This window comes from Sorex fumeus, unplaced genomic scaffold (assembly GCF_029834395.1).
Source record: "Sorex fumeus unplaced genomic scaffold, SorFum_2.1 ptg000011l, whole genome shotgun sequence".
Lineage (NCBI taxonomy): Eukaryota > Metazoa > Chordata > Mammalia > Eulipotyphla > Soricidae > Sorex > Sorex fumeus.
Window position 1 is genome coordinate 3,980,064 of NW_026606068.1, and position 19,374 is coordinate 3,999,437.

Here is a 19,374-nt window from a genome sequence, read left to right on the forward strand (position 1 = left end):
CCCACCTGTAAAATGGGTCAATGACACCTGCCAGCTTCATGGGCCTAACTGGAAGTGTCCTAAATAAGCCACTGTGTGCAAAGATGCTTTGGTGGATTCCAAAACCCACACAAAGGCGGGTCTGTGCCTGGTTCCTAGAGGCAGGGATGCCCCGGAAGCCTGAGGGCTGGGGGTACATAATACAGGGGATGGGAGCTGCCTCAGGAGAGCATCTTTCTTATCAGATGCTGAACCTCCCACTGGGCGTCTCTTCTGTGACTGACTTTCCCATTAGCTTTCTTGTAAATGGAAGTTGCAGGTGTGTCCTTGAGCTGCTCCGGAGGCTGTGGAATTACCTTCTCATCCATCACTGCTTTGAAACCACTGTTGTCATTAGGTTTGACACGAGGTCACCTGCTAATAGTCACTTAGGTCCCCTACCCTGCCGTTTTTTAAGTTTTTTTGTTGTTGCTTTTTTTTTATTATTTTTTTTAGCCACATCCAGGCTTACTCCTGGCATTGTGCTCAGGGATCGCTCCTGGAGAGGCTCTGGGGGACCACATGGGTGCCAGGGATCAAACCTGGCTCGGTCAAGTACAAGGCAAGTGCCTTCACCCCTGTACTGTCTCTCCAGCCCCTGATGTGTTCTAGACTTCGTAGAAACAGGATCAATGTTCTATTCTTTGTCTTTACTTTCCCGTTTCCCAAAGAATGACCTGGTTCTCTAGCTGCTTGCCAGAATTCTCCAGGGAAGCAGAGCAAGTAGGATACAGATGTTTCTAGAAAGGAAGTTGGTGGTGCCTGTTGGCTCATGAGAAGGTAGAGACCACGAAGTCCCGGTATCTGCTGCTGGCCAGCGGTGACACCGCACAACCTGGCATAAGGCTTGGTCGGAACCTGAGTATCCAAGCCCAGAGCTGAGGGCAACGCTCGGGGACAGGGGCCGGTGGCTCTCAGCTCGAGCAGAGGCCAAGTCTGTCCTCCCCAGACTGTGATGGGTTCCATGATGTTCCCTCCTCCTCACTCCACCACAGACTCAAATGCCAGCTGCTCCAGATGTGCCCAGAAATGATATCTTACCCGCTAGCCGAGCATCCCAAAGCCCAGTCAAACGGACATAAAATTAACCAGTTAGCTTAGTTTGGGTATTTTTGTTTCGGAGGCACACCTGGCAGTGCTCAGAGCTTACTCCTGGCTCTGCACTCGGCTTACTCCTGGCAGTGCTCAGAGCTTACTCCTGGGGGTACTGAGGGATCATATGTGGTTCCAGAGACTGAAACCAGGTCAGGTACACACATGACAAACATCTTACCTGCTGTATAATCGCCCCAGTACTTTGGGTATTTTTACAAACTCATACATTTAAGCATACAAGGAACGTTTTATACACACACACACACACACACACACACACACACACTAGTTTGTTTTGGGGCCACACCTGGTGGTGCTCAGGGCTTAGTCCTGACTCTGAACTCAGGGATCATTCCTGGTGGTACTACTCAGGGACCATATGGGATGCCAGGGATTGACCCGCGTTGGTGGCCTGCAAGGCAAGTGCTCTCCCTGCTATACTATTGCTCCAGTCGTTTTCTCTTTTGAATTGTTAATCTTATCAATGACCCATCATTTGCTCTTGAAAGAGCTTCTCCAAAGTGACCTATTTCCTGACTCACATCTGAGTCAGCATCCTTTGGGGATGAGATAATCTGGGAGACCATAATTTGGGTCTTGGGGTGCCCAGTAATACCCACATTGGGGTGTTCAGCTTCACCATTGTAGCAAAGGTGAACCACAAAACTGAAAACCTCACTTTGAAGAGACACAATAGGGTGCAAGAAGACCAACTAGCAAAACCCTCAGTTAGACTCAAGAATATTCTGTGTCCTCTGATCTTTTCTTTCCTGGAGAGTTTTTGTTTTTTAGGTCACACTTGCTGGTGCTCCAGGCTTACTCCTGGCTCTGTGTTCAGGGATCACACCTGGGACCATCTGGGGTATCAGGGATCAAACCTGGATTGGCTGTATGCAAGACAAACAGCCTACCCACTGCACTATCTCTCTGGCACTCACTGGAATTTTATTTATTTATTTATTCATCTTTGCTTTTGGGTCACAAAAACAGGGGCTACTCCTGGTGGCGCTCGGGAAACCATATGGGATACTGGGAATCGAACCCGGGTCAGCCGCATGCAAGGCAAACACCCTAGCTGCTGTGCTATTGCTCCAGCCCCACTCACTGGAAAGCTTTTCAAGGAAGAGGACTTGGAGGCAGAATCTGTCATCAAATCTTTCCTTAGTGCTTGGGGATGGCTCGATAACTAAAGCTCCTGCCAGCCAGCCTGAGGTGCTGAGCTCAGTACCAGGGCGGCCCATAGGCACTGAGCACAGCCCTCGCAGGCACTAGACCCGGGGATCTTACTGGGCAGCTTGGCGTCCACTGGTCTGCAGATGCAGATGTCCGGTCTGAAAGTGGCCCCAGCACCTTTCCTGCACTGCCAGGACGAGTGCAGAGCCAGGAGTAAGCTCTGAGCTGGTGAGATGGTTCCCACCACTGTGATTCCTTATGGCTGCTGTCAGCAAAGCTCTTTTTTCTCTCTGTTACCTTATAGAACTAGACTTTTGGGTGTTAGACTCAGAACGTGGAAGCTCTGGCCAGCACCATTGCAGCTGGCCAGGGGACAGAAGGGGTGGTGACCCTTGTTGTCTAAAGTCACTGCAATTCCAGGCAAGGAAGAATTTTACCCGGAAGAGCTGTCTGTGATCAAGGGCCAGCCTGGAGAAAAGTGGCTCTTGGCTCCCTGCTGGCCCCAAATATATGCTCCAGTTTACTAGATTTTTTTCCGTCCGGTATTCTCAACAGAAGAAAATTTTGCATTATATTTTCATTTTATTCCCTTTTTTGGTACTAAGGGGCCTTTCCTGGCACAGTGCTCAGGAGCGACTCTTGGCTTTGATCGGGGGACCATAAATGATGCTAGGGATCAAATGGGGAATTTGGCTGCATGCGAGGCGAGTGCCTTACAGTGCCGTGAGCCTTGTTATTTCTCTAACCCTATCATCATTCTAAAGTAACCAAGCATTTGCTGGGTGAGGGCCCATGGTAGTGCTTTACATTCTGGCTAAACAAGAAAGTCCTGTTTGAACTGAGGTAGAAATCATGTAGGTGTAAGTGACCGGGTGGGACTCACAGATAGGCCCACACATAAGACACGGAGCTGTTCTTCCCCTCCTTCAAACACGGCCGGGAATCAAATGACTGGTTGCTGGCTACCCGCCCAGCTGGTTTTAATCCAAACGAATTTGAGATCAAATCACAATAGGTCTAGACTCCTGCATCTGGAGTTTAGTAACTCCATAGTAACCCCAAGAAGACAGCATAGACAAGATCAAGGAGGGTTTTCTCGGTCCGAAGAAACAACCAAAACTGAGCAACGATAAATAGGTTTCAAAAAAAGACTACACTTCCCCACGCTCCTTGCGACCAGAACTTCCTTATGCATCTTGCTGCTCGGCACAGCTTGAAAGCAACCGGAAACAGTGCTTTTATTAAAGACGCATGTCACTTTGACTTAAATTATCTTCATCTTAACAAAACAACTAACCTCAAGAAACGCTACGCACGTACTTCAAGAGCGGAAAAACCTGCCACAACCGTTTAAGGACTTAACAACCCTAAACACACAAGCAAAATAGTACCTATAAGACAGTATAACTTTAGAGCACCCAGTTATTGCAATATTCAAAAGAACGTACGCCTTAGCGGACAAACAACCAAGAAGTGTAAAAGCTTTTCTTTTTTTAAACAGAAATATTAGCCTTGCAGAAGCAAGGCCTCAAAAAATTGGTTCAAAACTCAGAATTGTTCCTCTCCACGGAAATCTTTAGTAAAAGGCGAAAGATTTATGCGATCTGAAGAGAAACCAGAGTATACCGAGAAAGCCCAGCACTCATTACTCGGATCACTCCTACTCCTAATACTATAATGGTAACTACTTTTACTAAGGCTATAACCATTTGTGCATTTTTGTAAGACAGTTTCTGAAGAGTATCCTCATTTTAGGAGTTTAATACAAGAAAAGGAGACGAATCTAAGAGGTTTTATTTAAGTAGAAATTTGCTCCTTGAGAAATGCATTGTGGGTATGCAAATAATGCACTCGGTTTCCGGAAACGCCTTCTGGTGAGTTCGCCTTCGCGCTAAGACTTGGGCTCACCACCAGGGGGCAGAGCAGGGAACACTCTTCCCGGGTGCAGACTGGCGCCTGGGTCCTCCCAGCAGACCCAGCAGATTTTTAAATTTTATTATAATCTATAAATAGATTTCTTTCGGATTTAGAAAAAAATAATAAAGCTAAAGAAAATGAAACAAATCTTGAAAGTATCTTCATCCACTTACAAAGGTTCTGCGCGGTGTGCTGCACCCCGCGCCGAGCTCTGGAGACAGGGGGGCACGCCAGATCCTCTCTATCAGGAACTCGCCCCCAAAATAGTCTTGGAGCCATCCCTCTGGTCCTCTAGACCCTGCTGGGAGCCGAGCTGCGCGGTGCAGAGAGGAACGTGGCGAGATCCCAGAGCTGGGCGCGCCGCGGCTGAGTCTGCAGCCGGGGGTGGGGGGCCTGGGGGGAGGGGAGGGTCTTTCACAATCCTCCAGGTGCGCCTGGTGGAGGCGGGGTGGCAGTGGACCCGTGCTGCGCGGCAATGCCCTGCAACCAACATGGTTTTTTGGGTTTATTTTTAAATTTATTTTATTTTATTTTATTTTTTGCTTTTTGGGTCACACCTGGCGATGCACATGGGTTACCCCTGGCTCTGCACTCAGAAGTTACTCCTGGCGGTGCTCAGGGGACCATATGGGATGCTGGGAATCGAACCCGGGTCGGCCGTGTGCAAGGTAAACGCCCTACCCGCTGTGCCATCGCTCCAGCCCCAACACGTTTTTTTTGGGGGGGCAACGAACCCCGAAAATGGGCGTTAATGAAGGGGGGGAGGAAGAGGCTGAGCGGATCGCGAGGGGCTGGCGTGGGAGCGAGTGCGCAGGAGGGGCGTGGGGCTTCTCGGAGGGCAGGGACCCCAGCCCCCCGGAGGCGGAGCTGCAGGGCCGGGGCTGGGACAGGACGGGGCTAGGGCAGGAATTTCCAGAACGGATGCTGCTAGCTGGCCAGGGCCTCGTGGGGCAGTGCGGGTGGCTGGGCCTCAGCCCTGGAGCGACCCCGGGAAACGGTGCGAGGTTCACCCCCTTTATCCGAGGCTGGTGAGCTGGACGGGGTGGGGGGGACCCGGGGCTTCTTCGTCCTGCCTCGATCACTGCCCCACCCCCAGCTCAGCATGGACGAGCACCAAACTGGGAGTAGCCCCACCTCAAAACCCCCTCCCCCCGAGCGCCAGGTGTGACCCCAAAGCCAGAAATACAAAGCCAACCCCCCAAATACTGGGGAGAGGTGGGGAGCACTGTATCATAGCCGGGAGGAGGAGCTGGCTGGATTGCGCTAAAAGACACCGCCCCCCTTACCCCCCAGCTGCACGCACAGAAGGAGGGTCTGGGGCGCGCAGGGCGGGTCCTCAGGCCCGTCCCCGTCACGGAAGGGGACGATTCCCCACCGCTCGCCCCCACGGTGGGAGATGGGGAGACCCCAGCCCCCTGGAGGCGGAGCTGCTGGGCCACGCGCAGGGACCGAGCAAACTCTGGAGGGACCTGGCCTGGCTGCAACATCCCACTCTGGCCGCCCCAAATTTTCCGGCGTCCCTTGCTCACCTCGGTGCCCGACCGCGCCCCTGCGAGGCCCTGACCCTGGGGTGTCATCGAGCAAGCGGGAAGCCCAGTTCCCCACCTGCCCACCAGCCAGCCCCACGGCGGCGGAGGACACCTGTTACTTCTTGGGTCGGCGGGAAATAGCATCATTGTTTTGGGGTTTGGGCGGTCCACACCTGGCGGTGGTTCTGTGCTCAGGACTGACCCCCTGGCAGTGCCCACGGGCCATGCACCCAGGGTCGGCAAGAGCTGTAACCCCAGCTCTCTCCAGAGTTTGTTGGGAATGACAGAACTTTGGCACGTCATAGTGGCAGGTACCACACTGTGAATACATTTCATGCCACTTAGAAATGGTTATAGTGGCCAATTTTGTGTCATACATATTTTAATGCTCCCGGGAAAACGCCCAAAGCCGTGAGAGGACAGGTGGAGCTATTTAAACGGGTTTCCCTTTAGAAAGAAGCTTAATTATCTCTGCTGTCAGTTCCTGCACATTAACTAAATACATTGAACTCACTTTCACACTAGGCTTTTCCCTAAATGGCTTAAGTGATTAAACCAGGATGCATAAATCTTGAGACTCACATGATCAGTCTTCAATGTACACTTTTTTTTTTTTGAGTAATACCCAGCGATACTCAGGGATTATTCCTGGCTCTGTACTGAGGAATTATTCCTGGTGTTACTTAGGGGACCACATGTGATACCTGGGATCAAACTGGGTCGATCACCTGCAAGGCAAACATCACTGTGGGCCCCCCCCATACATACTTTTTTTTTTTTGCTTTTTGGGTCACATCCAGCGATGCTCAGGGGTTATTCCTGGCTCTGCACTCAGGAATTACTCCTGGCGGTGCTTGGGGGAACCATATGGGATGCCGGGGATCAAACCCAGGTCAGCCGCGTGCAAGGCAAACGCCCTACCTGCTGTGCTATCGCTCCGGCCCCAATATGCACACTTTTAAAGAGGGCAAAGTAAGCTCTGCGGTGAAGAAGTGCACCCTTTTCTTCTCTTGCCTTCCCTGCGTTGCTTGAACTCGTGGAGACCACCCTGGAGAGTGATTTAAGCGGCACAGCAGAATTTAAGCGCATTAACCATCATGATCCAGAGACTCACAAATGAATCTCGGACCAGAACAGCTCGCTGCAGGGTTGGCTCCAGACCATGCACCAGTCTGACTTTTCCTGGGTGCCTCAGATGGGAGCAGGGGTCCACTCTCTCCACCTGCACCAGATGAACCCCGGCAACCCCAACTTCCAGAAACCAATCGCCGCCACCCTCACTATCAATCTTCACAGACTTGTCCTGGTCCTCCCACACAAGAGACTAAGTCCACTGAAAAACTCAGGAATGAGGGACCAGTGACTGAAAACGCCGACGATGCCCTCCCTTCTGTATTGTACTATACTCTCTCCTAGCACCTCAATAGCGTTAGTTTTTGGTTTAGCTTTTACTAATTTATTTCTCAGAGGAAAGGCAAGGCCTGGGGGCCACTCCTGGTGACTATATACTGGGGATCACCCTCAGCAGGGCCCAGGGACCAAAATGCCACAAATCCAGAACCCAATTATTTCAATTTTTACATTCCCAGGATATCTCATACCTTTTTTTTTTCCTTTTTTGTTGAACTGGAGCTTTAACACAGCTGTAGGGTGTTTGCCTTGCTTACGGCCCACACGGCCGACCCGGGTTCAATTCCTCTGCCCCTCTTGGAGAGCCCGGCGAGCTACTGAGAGTATCTCGCCCACACCAAACACAGTAACAACAACTTCAAAATAATGGTAGTGGGAAGGTGTAATGGTGGCGGGATTGGTGTTGAAATATTGAATGTAATTAATTATTGTCATCAACTTCTGTAGCTTTGTCCTCTCATCCCATTGTTTATTGATTTGCTGGAGTGGGCATCAGTGACGTCTCTATTGTGAGAATTGTTGTTACTATTTTTGGCATATCCAATACAACACCATGGGGAGCTTGCCAGGCTCTGCCGTGTGGGCGGGATACTCTCGGTAGCTTGCCAGGCTCTCCGAGAGGGACGGAGGAATCGAACCCAGGTCGGCTGCATGCAAGGCAAACACCCTACCCGCTGTGCTATTGCTCCAGCCCATGAAAAACTTTATGAAAATTTGCTTGAGCGGGCACCAGTAATGTCTCACAACAAATTGTGAGACTTGTTGTTACTGTTTTTGACATATTGAATACGTCACAGGTAGCTTGCCAGGCTTTGCCAAGTGGGCAAGATATGCTCGGTAGCTTGCTGGGCTTTAAAAATTAAGAAAATTGTCACAGCAGAAGAGTCTCCTGCCCCCGCGCCTGGCTGTCCTCGCTGGGGACCCATGGAGGGGAGCAGGTTGAGTTTTCCTCCCCGCCCCGACCAGGGCTCCGGCAGCCGAAGACCTCCAGAACTAGCCACCACCATGCTGAGACCACTCTCCACACGCATGAAGGTACCGGCAGAGGAACAAAGGCACGCGGGTCCCGGGGCTGAGATCTCCAAGCCTACTTGGATCAGAGCTGAGCATCCTCCATCCAGATCCTCCAAATTCCAGTAGGCGGGGGTCACACCCACCAACTGGCCCCCTGGCACCGTGTAATCCCATCAACGGCCAAGGCTCAGAGACTATAAAATCCAGCTCCCGGAAGCGCACGCAGTCACATTCACGGCCGCATGACATCTTATCATCTCATTCCTACTTTGGACAAACTGGCAGGCTACCGAATATAACCTGCCTACACGGCAGAGACTGGCAAACTCCCCATGGCGTACCCAATATGCCAAATACCGGTAACAATAAAGGGTCTCATTCTCCTAACTCTGCAAGAGCCTTGAATATGGCACTTTTTCAAAAAAAATCTCAGGGCTAGGACGAAGGAGACATTTACTGGGACCTGCTCGAGGCAATCGACGAATAACAGAATGGTTGTGATTGATTGATTGATTGATTGTCACAGCAGAAACTAAGGAGGCAGGCACCTCTATACCATTAAGGTGGCATGTAAGAGGCCATCTGATTGGTCTTTATCTACATGCTCTGATTGGTTGTTTTGTGTAGCAAATCAGATCTTTGATTTTCACATCTTAGTTAAGATCTGGCTTAACCAATCAGACAACAGGGGCGGGGCTACAGAGAATATATAAGCCAGGGTCTTGGGCTCCTGGCAATTGCAGTCTTGGAGAAAGACCTTGATGTGAAGAACAGCTGTTTGCTGCAAGCCAGCAAAGACTAGACAGAAGCTGCTGTTCCTTCAGCAGGAATCTACTGAAGATGTGGATGCTGAAAGAGTTCCTGAGGTCTCCAGACCTCTTGCAACTCACTGGCCATCTCCAAGAAGCCAGAAGCTAGCCATTTCCCACCCGCTTGTGCTGCAATACTGGCACTTTATTTTTTCTTTTTGCATCCAATGATGCTCAGAGGTTACTCCTGGACACGGGCACCTGGGCTGGCACTTGTCCCTCCTGCTACAGGCAGTGGATTAGCTCCTGGACCACTTCTGGATCCAGTTGATATCTCCTGGCAGCCACGTTAATGCTGTTATTCTTTTTTTTTTTTTTTTTTTTTTTTTGCTTTTTGGGTCGCACCCGGTGATGCTCAGGGGTTACTCCTGGCTCATGCACTCAGGAATTGCTCCTGGCGGTGCTCGGGGGACCATATGGGATGCTGGGAATCGAACCTGTGTCGGCCATGTTGGCTGCGTGCAAGGCAAACGCCCTACCGGCTGTGCTATCACGCCAGCCCCGATGCTGTTACTTCTGAGCTCACTTTTCCCAAATGGCTTTTCAGATAGAGTGAAATTCTCCACCACTCATTCTTGCCTAGATTTGGAGTCAGTTAGAAAGGGTCTTTGTCCACATATTATAACAAGAATTCACTCACGTTTTCTCCTAGCACTTCTTTTTTTGGGGGGGGGGTTACATCTGGCGATGCTCAGGGGTTAATCCTGATTCTGTGCTCAGGGATCACTCCTGGCAGGCTCAGGGACCATATAGGATATTGGGAATTGAACTTGGGTCGGCCACATGCAAGGCAAATACCCTCCCTTCTGACTATAGTTCAGGCCCCTTTTCTAGCACTTCAATAGCGTTAGTTTTGGGTTTAGCTTTTACTAATTTCCTTTTCAAAGGGGGACCGAGGGCCACTCCTGGTGACTATATACTGGGGATCACCCCCAGCAGGGCTCAGGGACCAATCAAAGCCAGAGATTGGATCCAGGCCATCAGCCTACAAAGCCTGTGCTCAATCAACCAATTAAGCTTTTTCTCCAGCCCTCTCACTGGATTTATTTGGTGGGAGTTTGGGGCCACACCTAAGTGTGCATCACCAGGTGTGCCCCCCCCAAACAAAAACAGTGCTCAGGGCTTACTCCTGGTTCTGTGCTCAAAGATCACACCTGGCAGGGCTCAGGGGACCACATAAGTTGCAGAGGCTCAAACTCAGGTGGGTGTGTGCAAATCAAGCGCTTTATCTGCTGTACTATCTAGCTGGCTCAATTAAAAAAAATTAATAGATGATTTTTTTTTGTTTTGGTTTTTAGGAGGGGTCACACCCCCCAGTGATGCTTCGAGTAGAGACAGTTCCCATGGTGGTCTAGCTTCCCTTACTCCCCACCTCTCATCCCACCACTGTGGTATGTTCCTTAGAGCTCTGGGGGCCTGTCACCCCAAACCCCTCTATGTTGGGGTTCTTCCTTGGTGGTACACAGCTGTGCCTTTTTACCATAGTGGCACCCAGTATCCCAGTGGGGACAGCTCTCTTAGCCTTTCCTGTCCCCCTTCCTCTCTGTGCCTCACCCCTGGCCCTGCAGCTGCCTTTCCAGAAGAATCAGCTGTGGTAGGACTGTGGTAGGACTCCACCTGCCCCCTCGCCTTGTCACTGAGTGATTTGCATTTCATTTTCCTTGACAGCTTTGTCTGGCTTGGAAGCTCCTTTCATCTTGGCTCTGAATAACATCCCATTATCTGCGTCAGATACACCCACAATGACCAAAAGACAGCTGAATTACTTCTGGAAGAAAAATTCAGTGGTGCTCAGGGATTACTCCTAGCTCTGTGCTCAGGGACCACTCACGTCAGTGCTCAGAGAACCATATGTGGTGCCCGGGATTGAACCAGGGTCACCTGCATGTGAGGCAAGTACTTTATCCGCTGCATGATACCCTCTCTGGATCCTGCTTGGAAACCTTTTATGTAATCCAGATATATGTGAGCATATAAAATATGTCAGTGTATTAGGACCGGAATGATTGTATAGCGTGGAGGGCGTTTACCTTGCATGTGGCCAGCCAGAGTTCTATCCCTGGGATCCATTTGGTCTCCAGTGTACCACTAGGAGTGATTCTTGAGTGCAGAGTCAGGAGGAACCCCTGAGCATCACCAGGTGTGCCCCCCCAAAACAAAAACCATGTCTTTAGGCAAATCAAACATTTAGGGATGGGGCCATGGTTCTGCGGAGGGGCTCCAGCCTTGCCTGTGTGAAGCCCCTTTGGTGAGGTGGCACAGACCTGGGTGTGGTGAGGATCAAAGGGGCTTAGCAGGGAAGGCCTCAGCAGCCCAGGGCTGTCCTGCCAGCTCCATTCTCTTTCTCTCTCTCTCTCTCTCTCTCTCTCTCTCTCTCCTGTTTTTTTTGGTGGTCACACGCAGTGATGCTCAGGGGTTAGTCCTGGCTCTGCACTCAAAAACTACTCCTGGCAGTGCTTGGGGGACGATATGGGATGCTGGGGATCGAACCTGGGTTGACCGCATGCAAGGCAAATGCCTTACCTGCTGTGCTATTGCTCCAGCCCCTCTGTTCTCTCTGTTCTCTCTGGCCTCTGCTCCTTGCTATTGTGGTTCCTCTTGGATTCCAAGGAAGATCGTTACATTGCTATTTCTGGGCAGTTTGCATGGAACTTGTGCCCAGATAGAGTTTCTGATAATGAACTTGAAAGAAAGACGTGAGAGAAAGAGGGAAAAGGGCCGGAAAGAGAGTAAGTACAGTGGGTAGGGCACTTGCTTTGCATGTGGCTGACCTGGGTTTGATCGCTGGCATCCCGTATTGTCCCCCCTCCCGCAACCCCTGCCAGGAGTGATTCCTGAGTGCAGAGCTAGGAGCAACACACGAACATTAGAGAGTTTGCCCAAAAAAATGGGGGGAGAAGAGAAAGGGAAGAAGGCCCCAACCCCAGGAGCCTCGGAGGGGGAACCCAGAGCTCAGGACTTGGCAGGGGGTGTGGTTCAGCACCACGGACAGCGCCCTCAAGCTGGACCAGGGCATCCCAAGCCTGCTGACCCCCAGCCCAGGAGGAAGGAGGAAAGAGCTGAAGGGGGAGCAGGGCCGCGTGGGGGGCTCCTAGGGAAAGCTGAGCTCTGAGTAGGTGGGAAGACAGCCGCTGTGTGCCAAGGATGTTCCCCTTCCCGGCCCAGGGGAGCCCAGTGGCTTCCTTCACCCATCCTTGCTCTGAGCCGGAATCTGGACCCCCGTGTCTCATGCCAACCCTCCCTCCACGAGATGGAAATCGCTGGTTGCAGATGACAACATGCCATGCCACCCTCGCCCCAGGCAGCCTGACATGGACAGCGGGATTCAAGCACGTGGCACAAGCCTCGCCAGCCAGGATGGGTTCCCAGGCCCTCTGCTCCCCCAGCTGCCCCCTGATTTCTTCAGTGATCCTCTGGACACTAGACCATCACTTCCAGCCTCCGCTCACCCCTGCGTGAGACCCTGGGGCACCTGGGAGATATGCAGCTTTCTCCTGCTCTGGGCGCCCACTCCCCCATCCCAACCCCCACCCACAGCTCAGCCAACCCCCCACCATCTGTGTGGATTAAGTGGGCTGAGCACTCCGCTCCCACCCACTCCCCAGGGTTCAAACCATTCTGCCTTGGTTGGGAAGTGGGCGGTGTGACTACAGCTGAGATTCCTTTTCGCTGCAATCTGGGGAGAGAATTCTGCATCTCTCTCGCCTCAGGAGGAGGAAGCTGGGTTTAGAAATTAGGTTCCAGTCAGCGAGATCAGCTCAAGAGAGAATAAGAGCTGATGCTTGGCCGGAGCAATAGAACCGGAGGGATCGTAATTGCCTTGCACGTGGCCGACCTGGGTTTGACCCCTGACACCCCGTATGATGCCCCCAGCACTGCCAGGAGGGATTCCTGAGCACAGTGTCAGGAGTCAGCACTGAGCACTTCCAGGTGTGTATATAAAAGAACTCTTACTGGGGCTGGAGCGATAGCACAGTGGGTAGGGCGTTTGCCTGGCAGATGGCCGACCCGGGTTCGAATCCCAGCATCCCATATGGTCCCCCAAGCAACACCAGGAGTGATTCCTGAGTGCGTGAGCCAGGAGTAACCTCTGTGCATTGCCAGGTGTGACCCAAAAAGAAAAAAAAAAGAACTATTACTGCATTTGTCATCTCATTGTGAACTGCTCCCCTTCTCTGGAGGGCAAAGCTGGCATAGTAAGGGCTACTCTAGGCTCTGGACTCAGGGATTGCCCCCAGCGGGGCTGGGGACCCTACAGTGCCAGGGATCAACCCTGATATCCTGCAGGCAGTGCCAGCCTCAGCCCACTGGACTCTCTCCAGCTCTGCTCTGTCCTTTATGCCCTAGAGCAGCCCGTGGGCCTGGTCCATAACACCCACCTCACTGCACAAGGAAACAGAGGCAGAGAGCGGGGAAAGCCTCAGGATCTCTGCAGGGCTCCTGCCCTGCTCCGGCCTCCAGGTACCTGATGGGCAGCACCGGGGAGCTTAGGCTGTGACGTCCCCCACCCCCAGGGCTGTGCACTGGGGCTCAGCCTACGGGCAGGGCAATGGGGCCTGAGGGTGCTCCGTGTCCTTCTGAAGGTCAGCTGACTACTGCTGGCCTCATAGTCCTGGGTCATCAAGCAAGAGTCAGCAGGGTCAGGGCTTCCCCAGGGTGGACACTGAAGCTGGTGAGACCTGCCACCCCGGCACGAGGTCCAGGCACAGCAGCTGCACATGGCCATGCGGGACGATGCAATTGGTGGGGAGTGGGCCCAGTTCTGACCCTCCGTTTCCTGAAAAGCTGTTGCAGAGCCAGTGGCACAGCCGGTGACTGGGTGCCCACTGGCTTCTGGTCTAACCCCCCTGCCCTGGGGTCATCCGAGGACGAGGACTCATACATCGCAGATGCTGCCTCAGGGGGTGAAGGGAAGATGGGGGGATCACAGTAGGGGTGATGAAAGGCCCACGCTGACCCCTGCTGATCTTCCTCTCTGGACTCAAATACCCAGGGCACTGTTTAGATAATCGCTTAAAACTGCCTTGTTTCCACGCTCCAGCAATTAGCCAGACTTCATCCTAGCCTGGTCCTCAGCACCAACATGCCGCCATCCATCCTCTATTCACCCACTCACCTGTCACCTCATCCACCCACCTGTTCATCCGACCCCCCATCCATCCATTCTCCCCTCCCTCCAGACACGCACCATCCATCCATCCATCCACCCGTCCACCCACCCACCCACTCACCTACCCACCATCCACCCATGCATACATTCACTCCTCCCTCCCTCCAGCCACCCATCCTCCTTCTACCCACTATTTATCTACCCACCCACCCACCCACCCATGTACCCATCAACTACCCACCCACCCATCCATCCACCCTCCCACTCACCCACCCACCCACCCATCCATCCGAGGTCAGGTTCCTGCTTTCATCCTCCAGCTGCGATTTTCTAAGGTTCTGGGAGGGGCAATGGCCACACGTGTTTATAGAATCATGTATAGGAGTTTATTGAGAGGCAGCCTGGTCCCCTCCACATCCTTCCCTCAGGCTCCCTGTGGCAGGGGGACATACCTTTGGGGTACAGGACGCGCTGGAGAAGCTGCTACATGTCTCCAGCAGGGGGCGCGGTGGAGCCTCGCCGCTCTAGGCTCGCTTTGGGAAGGCACCAGGCGGGGAGGACAGATGGGGAAGCCAGACAGTGCCCACCCTGAGGCCAATCTGGAGCAAACACACACACACACACACACAAACACACACACACACACGCATGCGCATACGCGCACACACGCATGTTCACACACACACGCATGCACGCACACGCATACGCATGCATGCACACGCACACGCACGCACGCACACACGCACGCACCCATGGAACCAAAGCCATATGACAGTGGGTAGGACGCTTGCCTTGCATACAGCTGACTTGGGTTCAGTACCTGGCTCAGAGTAATCCCTGAGCACAGAGCCAGGAGTAAGCCTTGAGCACTGCTGGGTGGGCCCTCCCCTGGGTGTAGACCCTGGCTCCCCTGCTGAGTGCTGTGTCACTGTGGCTCTGTCCTCTCGTGTCTCTGAGCCTCAGTATCTGGGCACGTGCCTCCTGGCACACAGGTTGGCATCAGAGCTAGGAAGGTCAGCACTGGCCCGAGCGACTGCAAGGCCATGGCGGCTTTCCTGTACCATCCCTGTGCAGGCAGCCCATCCATGGCCAGAGAGGTGCTTTGTCCTCGTCCCCTAAATTAAACCAGAACTGTGCTGCTGGTCAGGCCGGCTCAGGTGCCTGTTGTGTTTGTGAGAGTGACCGGGGAGGGCACAGCCTCCGGCTAAAAGCAGGACAGGGACTCGGTCCCAGCCAGGCCCAGGACGGGACAGGAGACAGGGACCCGCGACAGGGGTCAGGGAACATGGCAGGAGAGTAGAGGACCTGGGAGGGGCCAGGACAGGAAATGGGTCAGGGGACAGGACTGGGATGGGGCAAGGCCCAAGACAGGGGACAGGACCCAGGACAAGCTGACACAGGAAGTTGTGGCTCCTGGTGTCCACCTGCGCCAGGGGAGGTGCCACTGACCCTGTGACTCCCTCTGGCCTGGGCAGCACTGGTGGGTCTGGACAGCAGCTGTCGCCTGTGTCTCTACAGGCACAATGGGGGGCTGGGGAACCCTCTCCGGGGTCTCAGCTCTGGGGAGCAGAGCCCCAGAGGCAGGTGTACCCCGCAAGGACTTGGAGCCCCCAGGAGGGGGGCAGCTGGTTTCAGGCTAGAGCGGCTGCCCCCCACACCCTCTCCTGCCTCCCCCCCTCTCCCTCACTCTCCCTGCAGACGGGGGCCTGTGTCCAGGGCCCAGAGACCTTCCCGCCACTGACCCACCAACATCCCAACCAGCTCACCTCCAACTGCGGCTTTTTGGGGACCTCAAATTCAGGTACCAGGGACAGGGTGGCACTGCCCTGCTTGCACGCACAGCCCAGCACAGCCTGGCAGAGAGAGCACCCCCCGGGGGGTCAGGGACCTGAGTTGTTCCCTAATCTTGACCCATGTGTGGCACTTCGCTGCCCTGAGCCTCTCCCGAATCTGTCCAGTGGCCCAGCGGACCCGCCCAGCCGGCTCACATCTGCCTTAGGCACCCCCTGCCCCTGCCAAGGCGGCCACGTGCCCCCACCCCCCATAGGATACCATCTGCAGATGCTCCCTCAGACACGCATGGCAGTTCCCAAGCTCCTGCTCCATCAGCGTGACCCCTGGGGTCCGACCCTCATTGCCACCCCAGCCGGGTACGTGCCAGCCCCACAGTGCCAGGGACCCCAGCACTGAGGCTGGGTGTGCCCACCTTGCAACCGGGAAGAGCCAGCCTCCCCAGGAGCAGCCGGGCAGGGCGAGGGGCGTGTCCCGTCCTGTCACAGTGGAGTGACACCCAGGAAAGAATCCCCTTTAGGGAAAACCATGTGCCTTGCACACGGCCGACCCGGTCAATCCCCGGCACCACAGAGGGTTCACCAAGGCCTGCATGAGCCCTGAGCACAGAGGCAGGGGTAACAGCCAGTTGCAGCCCCAAACTAAATATATATATATATATATATGTATGATTTCAGTTAATATTTGAAGAGCTGGGGCTGGAGCGATAGCACAGCAGGAAGGGCATTTGCCTTGCACACGGCTGACCTGGGTTCGATTCCCAGCATCTCGCATGGTCCCCTGAGCACCGCCAGGAGTAATTCCTGAATTCAGAGCTAGGAGTGACCCCTGTGCATCGCCGGGTGTGACCCAAAAAAAAGCAAAAAAAAAAAAAGATTTTTTGCGGCATTCTTTGAGTTTAACTCCAGCATTTTGGGGCCCTTCTGCCGCACCCCTGGAAATCCTCAGGCACACCCAGCCGTCCCCTCTAGACCAGGTGCTCTAGCTGCCCACGGCCGTCCCCCAGCCCAGCTCTGCCCAATGTCCGGGTCAAAGGCCAGAATGCCCATCACTGGCCCCCCGACTCCGGCCAAGGGGGGCTGGGTCTGCAGCGCCCACTTGGTCACCACTGGGAAGTCGGGGTTCATGTGAGTCTCACCGGCCAGTCCCAGTGTGGGGACCCTCTTCCTGCCCCCCACCCATCGTCCTGTGTGTGCCCCCTGCTGGGGAGGGCAGCTCAGCCAAGCGGTGGGTGTGTGGCCTGGCCACAACCTGGCCAGTCTGTGATTGGCAGCCCGTTCCCTTCCAGACCATTGGGGCCGCAGGGGGCATCATGCAGCTCGGTCGAGTCTGACGGCTGAAGGGGCGGTCTGGGCCCGTCCCGGAGATGCAGTGCCCTGCGCGCACACCTCCCCCCCCAGCCCACAACACAGAGGAGCCCGCCTGGCCCCATCCGATGCGTATCTCAGGAGACAGCCCAGGAGCCCAGGACCTGGTTCTGCCGCCCACAGCCCTGGGAGCCCTGCCTGGGGACGCCAGAAGGTCCTCCCTGCTGCTCCCCAGGGATGAGACTTCCGGTCCTGCTGCCCACACAACCCCTGTGGCCTGCGGCCGAGTATCAGCCTGGCAGGGGAAGGCTGGCATCTTCCCGGGCCTGGAGGCACATGCCCGCTGCTTCCTGGGCCAACCCACTTTGTCCATGTGTGAATTGACAAGTGACAGTTCCACCCGTGATGCCACCCGGCTCTCACCTTTGTTGCTGGGGGTCCTCCTCCATAGCCAGTGTGCTGTGTGACCTTGGGCAAGTAGGATGACCTTTCTGGTCTGCACACTTAGGAAGCCTAGAAGAATCTGAGTAGAATCCTTGGGGGAAAGGGCCCGGCCCAGGGCAGACAAGGACTGATGGGCAGATTGTGCCTTTTTTTCTGGCCATACCACAGAACCCACAAAACAGAGGTGGAAGGACCCCATATGCTGCACCCCTGAATCCACAATCAAGTCTCAGCTGACCCGGGGCGCCTGCAGGTTTGATTCCCAGCGGTGGAGACTTGAGCCTGGGTCATGTCAGTGTGTGCCCCTGAACACGGCGGGTGCCCGGAGTGGGGGCAGCACTGAGAGTCGGACTGTAAGGCACAGGGCTGGGACCTGGGTCCCTGCACCCATACAAGGCTGCCGCGACTCGGATCACGGGGTGCTGGGGTGGGGGTTCACCTTCTCCGAGGAAGGGGAGGGGCGGCAGGAAAAAACATGGAGCTATTTCAAGAAGGTGTCGCAGGCCGGGCCACTAAAATTAGACCCCTGGTTCCTAAAAGACATTGGCGCCAACTGCGGGCTGGAGAGGGACTCTTCAGCGCGGAATGTGACCCCAGGAAGGGCTCTGGCAGGCCTGGGCAATGAGGTCAGCCTGCAGGACCCGCCCGGAGGCTGATGGTCACGGGGACCCCCCCCCCTCCGCACCGCTTCCTGTCACGCCCGTTCTGCCGGGTGACCTTCCCTTCCATCACTCACTCTCGGTTCCACCCTGGGTGTGGGGTGGGGGCTGTTCAGAGAACCAGGCCCTCAAGGAGCCTGGCACTCTGGGTGGGGTTCAGGGGCTGGACCCCAGCAGAAAAGCCCTTCCAGGCCTCTCTGCACCCCCGGGGGTAGTCCAGGTGGGGCGCTGCAGAAGTCTCCGGAAGCTGGGTTCCTAGGGCGACACAGGGCCAGGGAGGGCAGGGAACCCCCTCAGGCTGAGCCCAGCCCCCCGTCAGCCCAGGCCCCTCGTTCCTTGGACTGAGGCCTGCCCACACCAGCGCCCCCTGGCCTTGCCACGCTGAGCCCTCACGCCTGGTGCCATCAGTGTCTTGTCCGGGGCTGCATCCTGCACAGCCTGGCACACCTATGCTGCTCTCGTGCCCGCCCTTGGCCAGCAGGAAGCCCAAGACACGTAGTGGGTCTACTTGGACGCGACCCTGGGACACTACGGCCTGTTGCTCTGGGTGCTGGAGCCTGGAAATCTGGGGACATGGCAGGGTGACACTGCGCCCGGGCTGGGCTGTGGCTGGAATAGGGCCTGGGGGACATCGACAGTGCTCCCCCGGGTGGCTCCTGGCTTCGAGGCCACCCCCGGGTGCTTCCTGTTGCTGGCCTTGCTCTGTCACCTGGTCCCTGGTCCTCCGAGAGTCTCAGAAGGAGCGGGCAGATGTGGTGAGACAAAAATTCAGGAAGGGTTACTGGAGCGATGGCACAGTGGGAGGACATTTGCCTTGCATGCTGCTGACGCAGGTTCGATCCGCGGCATCCCAGAGGGTCCCCGGAGCCCCACCAGGAGTGATTCCTGCCAGGAGTAATCCCAGAGCATCATCGGGTATGGCCCCCCTAAATAATTCCTCCAAATCTCAGGGATGTGTGAGTGTTTCCAAACACAAAAAAATAGCGAAGCAGGAAGGGGCCAGGGCCATTCAGAACTGGTGACTCTGTGAGGGGCTGGGGGCTTCTCCAACTCCCAGGACTGCTTTTACATGGGAGAAAACCTGAAACTCCCCGGAAG

At 54.8% G+C, this 19,374-nt stretch overlaps 1 protein-coding gene and 1 non-coding gene across 2 annotated transcripts in view; one reads left to right on the forward strand and one right to left on the reverse strand.

Moving 5' to 3' along the window:
• Positions 1 to 19,374, forward strand: part of KIAA2013 (KIAA2013 ortholog) — a 285,226-nt gene that overhangs the window by 9,925 nt on the left and 255,927 nt on the right. The gene's annotated exons all lie outside the window — the stretch shown is intronic.
• LOC130020406 (U5 spliceosomal RNA) lies at positions 3,795 to 3,910 on the reverse strand. The gene has a single exon (XR_008792007.1). It is a non-coding gene; the product is annotated as a U5 spliceosomal RNA (small nuclear RNA).